Source organism: Taudactylus pleione, unplaced genomic scaffold (genome assembly GCF_031769625.1).
Source record: "Taudactylus pleione unplaced genomic scaffold, aTauple2 ptg000773l, whole genome shotgun sequence".
Classification (NCBI taxonomy): domain Eukaryota; kingdom Metazoa; phylum Chordata; class Amphibia; order Anura; family Myobatrachidae; genus Taudactylus; species Taudactylus pleione.
In genome coordinates, this window is record NW_028285175.1 from 75,001 (window position 1) to 80,000 (window position 5,000).

General features: G+C 37.4%; 14 pseudogenes; all 14 read right to left on the reverse strand.

Moving 5' to 3' along the window:
• LOC148476163 (5S ribosomal RNA) overlaps positions 1-40 on the reverse strand; it is a 119-nt pseudogene extending 79 nt beyond the window's left edge.
• A 350-nt stretch (positions 41-390) lies between these two features.
• On the reverse strand, positions 391-509 carry LOC148476164 (5S ribosomal RNA; annotated as a pseudogene).
• Positions 510-625: 116 nt separating this feature from the next.
• Positions 626-744, reverse strand: LOC148476165 (5S ribosomal RNA; annotated as a pseudogene).
• Positions 745-1,329: 585 nt separating this feature from the next.
• Positions 1,330-1,448, reverse strand: LOC148476166 (5S ribosomal RNA; annotated as a pseudogene).
• A 116-nt stretch (positions 1,449-1,564) lies between these two features.
• On the reverse strand, positions 1,565-1,683 carry LOC148476167 (5S ribosomal RNA; annotated as a pseudogene).
• A 115-nt stretch (positions 1,684-1,798) lies between these two features.
• On the reverse strand, positions 1,799-1,917 carry LOC148476168 (5S ribosomal RNA; annotated as a pseudogene).
• A 586-nt stretch (positions 1,918-2,503) lies between these two features.
• On the reverse strand, positions 2,504-2,622 carry LOC148476169 (5S ribosomal RNA; annotated as a pseudogene).
• A 116-nt stretch (positions 2,623-2,738) lies between these two features.
• Positions 2,739-2,857, reverse strand: LOC148476170 (5S ribosomal RNA; annotated as a pseudogene).
• Positions 2,858-3,207: 350 nt separating this feature from the next.
• On the reverse strand, positions 3,208-3,326 carry LOC148476171 (5S ribosomal RNA; annotated as a pseudogene).
• Positions 3,327-3,911: 585 nt separating this feature from the next.
• Positions 3,912-4,030, reverse strand: LOC148476172 (5S ribosomal RNA; annotated as a pseudogene).
• Positions 4,031-4,146: 116 nt separating this feature from the next.
• On the reverse strand, positions 4,147-4,265 carry LOC148476173 (5S ribosomal RNA; annotated as a pseudogene).
• Positions 4,266-4,380: 115 nt separating this feature from the next.
• Positions 4,381-4,499, reverse strand: LOC148476174 (5S ribosomal RNA; annotated as a pseudogene).
• A 116-nt stretch (positions 4,500-4,615) lies between these two features.
• Positions 4,616-4,734, reverse strand: LOC148476175 (5S ribosomal RNA; annotated as a pseudogene).
• Positions 4,735-4,850: 116 nt separating this feature from the next.
• LOC148476176 (5S ribosomal RNA) lies at positions 4,851-4,969 on the reverse strand (annotated as a pseudogene).
• Between the last annotated feature and the right edge of the window lie 31 nt (positions 4,970-5,000).

The window sequence follows — 5,000 nt, forward strand, 5'->3', positions numbered from 1 at the left end:
AGACGAGATTGGGCATGTCCAGTGTGGTTTGGCTGTAGGTGCTCAAAAACATTAACTTTAGACCTGTATTACTTCTTAACTCAAGTAAATTAATTGATAAGTTGAAAAAATTAAATGTAAAATGTAATAGAAAAGAATGTTATGGGAGTATAAAATTACCTACTGCACCTGGTTTTCCCAGGTGGTCTCCCATCCAAGTGTTGACGAGGCCCAACACTGCATAGCTACCAAGATAAGACGAGATTGGGCATGTCCAGTGTGGTTTGGCTGTAGGTGCTCAAAAACATTAACTTTAGACCTCTTTTACTTCTTAATTCAAGTAAATTCAATGAAAAGTTGAAAAATGAAATGTAAAATGTAATAGAAAAGAATGTTATGGCAGTATAAAATTACCTACAGCACCTAGTATTCCCAGGTGGTCTCCCATCCAAGTACTAACCAGGCCCAACACTGCATAGCTTCCAAGATCAGACGAGATTGGGCATGTCTAGTGTGGTTTGGCTGTAGGTGCTCAAAACAATTAACTTTAGACCTCTTTTACTTCTTAACTCAAGTAAATTCATTGATAAGTTGAAAAAATGAAATGTAGAATGTAATAGAAAAGAATGTTTTGGCTGTCTAAAATTACCTACAGCACCTGATATTCCCAGGTGGTCTCCGATCCAAGTACAAACCAGGCCCAACACTGCATAGCTTCCAAGATCAGACGAGATTGGGCATGTCCAGTGTGGTTTGGCTGTAGGTGCTCAAAAGCATTAAATTTAGACCTCTTTAACTTCTTAACTCAAGTAAATTCATTGATAAGTTGAAAAAATTAAATGTAAAATGTAATAGAAATGAATGTTCTGGCAGTATAAAATTACCTACAGCTCCTGGTATTCCCAGGTGGTCTCCCATCCAAGTACTGACCATGCCCAACACTGCATAGCTTCCAAGATCAAACGACATTGGCCATGTCCAGTGTGGTTGGGCTATAGGTGCTGAAAAATATTAACTTTAGACATCTTTTACTTCTTAACTCAAGTAAATTCATTGCTAAGTTGAAAAAATGTAATGTAAAATGTAATAGAAAAGAAAGTTATGGCAGTATAAAATTACCTACCGCACCTGGTTTTCCCAGGTGGTCTCCCATCCAAGTTCTGACCATACCCAACACTGCATAGCTACCAAGATAAGATGAGATTGGGCATGTCCAGTGTGGATTGGCTGTAGGTGCTCAAAAGTATTAACTTTAGACCTCTTTTACTTCTTAACTCAAGTAAATTCAATGATAAATTGAAAAATTAAATGTAAAATTTAATAGAAAAGAATGTTATGGCAGTATAAAATTACCTACAGCTCCTGGTATTCCCAGGTGGTCTCACATCCAAGTACTAACCAGGCCCAACACTGCATAGCTTCCAAGATCAGACGAGATTGGGCATGTCCAGTGTGGTTTGGCTGTAGGTGCTCAAAAATATTAACTTTAGACCTCTATTACTTCTTAACTCAAGTAAATTCATTGATAAGTTGAAAAAATTAAATTTAAAATGTAATAGAAAAGAATGTTATGGCAGTATAAAATTACCTACAGCACCTGGTAATCCCAGGTGGTCTCCCATCCAAGTACTAACCAGGCCCAACACGGCCTAGCTTCCAAGTTCAGACGAGATTGGGCATGTCCAGTGTGGTTTTGCTGTAGGTGCTCAAAAACATTAAGTTTAGACCTCTTTTACTTCTTAACTCAAGTAAATTCAATGATAAGTTGAAAAATGAAATGTAAAATGTAATAGAAAAGAATATTATGGCAGTATAAAATTACCTACAGCACCTAGTATTTCCAGGTGGTCTCCCATCCAAGTACTAACCAGGCCCAACACTGCATAGCTTCCAAGATCAGACGAGATTGGGCATGTCTAGACTGGTTTGGCTGTAGGTGCTCAAAACCATTAACTTTAGACCTCTTTTACTTCTTAACTCAAGTAAATTCATTGATAAGTTGAAAAAATTAAATGTAAAATGTAATAGAAAAGAATGTTCTGGCAGTATAAAATTACCTACAGCTCCTGGTATTCCCAGGTGGTCTCCCATCCAAGTACTGACCATGCCCAACACTGCATAGCTTCCAAGATCAAATGACATTGGCCATGTCCAGTGTGGTTTGGGTTTAGGTGCTGAAAAATATTAACTTTAGATATCTTTTTCTTCTTAACTCAAGTAAATTCATTGCTAAGTTGAAAAAATGTAATGTAAAATGTAATAGAAAAGAATGTTATGGCAGTATAAAATTACCTACTGCACCTGGTTTTCCAAGGTGGTCTCCCATCCAAGTTCTGACCATACCCAACACTGCAGAGCTACCAAGATAAGACGAGATTGGGCATGTCCAGTGTGGTTTGGCTGTAAGTGCTCAAAAGCATTAAATTTAGACCTCTATTACTTCTTAACTCAAGTAAATTCATTGTTAAGTTGAAAAAATTAAATGTAAAATGTAATAGAAAAGAATGTTCTGGCAGTATAAAATTACCTACAGCTCCTGGTATTCCCAGGTGGTCTCCCATCCAAGTACTTACCAGGCCCAACACTGCATAGCTTCCAAGATCAGACGAGATTGGGCATGTCCACTGTGGTTTGGCTGTAGGTGCTCAAAAGCATTAAATTTAGACCGCTTTTACTTCTTAACACAAGTAAATTCATTGATAAGTTGAAAAAATTAAATGTAAAATGTAATAGAAAAGAATGTTATGGCTGTTTAAAATTACCTACAGCACCTGGGATTCCTAGGTAGTCACCCATCCAAGTACTAACCAGTCCCAACACTGCATAGCTTCCAAGATCAGACGAGATTGGGCATGTCCAGTGTGGTTTGGCTGTAGGTGCTCAAAAACATTAACTTTAGACCTGTATTACTTCTTAACTCAAGTAAATTAATTGATAAGTTGAAAAAATTAAATGTAAAATGTAATAGAAAAGAATGTTATGGGAGTATAAAATTACCTACTGCACCTGGTTTTCCCAGGTGGTCTCCCATCCAAGTGTTGACGAGGCCCAACACTGCATAGCTACCAAGATAAGACGAGATTGGGCATGTCCAGTGTGGTTTGGCTGTAGGTGCTCAAAAACATTAACTTTAGACCTCTTTTACTTCTTAATTCAAGTAAATTCAATGAAAAGTTGAAAAATGAAATGTAAAATGTAATAGAAAAGAATGTTATGGCAGTATAAAATTACCTACAGCACCTAGTATTCCCAGGTGGTCTCCCATCCAAGTACTAACCAGGCCCAACACTGCATAGCTTCCAAGATCAGACGAGATTGGGCATGTCTAGTGTGGTTTGGCTGTAGGTGCTCAAAACAATTAACTTTAGACCTCTTTTACTTCTTAACTCAAGTAAATTCATTGATAAGTTGAAAAAATTAAATGTAAAATGTAATAGAAATGAATGTTCTGGCAGTATAAAATTACCTACAGCTCCTGGTATTCCCAGGTGGTCTCCCATCCAAGTACTGACCATGCCCAACACTGCATAGCTTCCAAGATCAAACGACATTGGCCATGTCCAGTGTGGTTGGGCTATAGGTGCTGAAAAATATTAACTTTAGACATCTTTTACTTCTTAACTCAAGTAAATTCATTGCTAAGTTGAAAAAATGTAATGTAAAATGTAATAGAAAAGAAAGTTATGGCAGTATAAAATTACCTACTGCACCTGGTTTTCCCAGGTGGTCTCCCATCCAAGTTCTGACCATACCCAACACTGCATAGCTACCAAGATAAGATGAGATTGGGCATGTCCAGTGTGGATTGGCTGTAGGTGCTCAAAAGTATTAACTTTAGACCTCTTTTACTTCTTAACTCAAGTAAATTCAATGATAAATTGAAAAATTAAATGTAAAATTTAATAGAAAAGAATGTTATGGCAGTATAAAATTACCTACAGCTCCTGGTATTCCCAGGTGGTCTCACATCCAAGTACTAACCAGGCCCAACACTGCATAGCTTCCAAGATCAGACGAGATTGGGCATGTCCAGTGTGGTTTGGCTGTAGGTGCTCAAAAATATTAACTTTAGACCTCTATTACTTCTTAACTCAAGTAAATTCATTGATAAGTTGAAAAAATTAAATTTAAAATGTAATAGAAAAGAATGTTATGGCAGTATAAAATTACCTACAGCACCTGGTAATCCCAGGTGGTCTCCCATCCAAGTACTAACCAGGCCCAACACTGCCTAGCTTCCAAGTTCAGACGAGATTGGGCATGTCCAGTGTGGTTTTGCTGTAGGTGCTCAAAAACATTAAGTTTAGACCTCTTTTACTTCTTAACTCAAGTAAATTCAATGATAAGTTGAAAAATGAAATGTAAAATGTAATAGAAAAGAATATTATGGCAGTATAAAATTACCTACAGCACCTAGTATTTCCAGGTGGTCTCCCATCCAAGTACTAACCAGGCCCAACACTGCATAGCTTCCAAGATCAGACGAGATTGGGCATGTCTAGACTGGTTTGGCTGTAGGTGCTCAAAACCATTAACTTTAGACCTCTTTTACTTCTTAACTCAAGTAAATTCATTGATAAGTTTAAAAAATGAAATGTAGAATGTAATAGAAAACAATGTTTTGGCTGTCTAAAATTACCTACAGCACCAGGTATTCCCAGGTGGTCTCCCATCCAAGTACAAACCAAGCCCAACACTGCATAGTTTCCAAGATCATACGAGATTGGGCATGTCCAGTGTGGTTTGGCTGTAGGTGCTCAAAAGCATTAAATTTAGACCTCTATTACTTCTTAACTCAAGTAAATTCATTGATAAGTTGAAAAAATTAAATGTAAAATGTAATAGAAAAGAATGTTCTGGCTGTCTAAAATTACCTACAGCACCTGGTACTCCCAGGTGGTCTCCCATCCAAGTACAAACCATGCCCAACACTGCATAGTTTCCAAGATCAGACGAGATTGGGCATGTCCAGTGTGGTTTGGCTGTAGGTGCTCAAAAGCATTAAATTTAGACCTCTATTA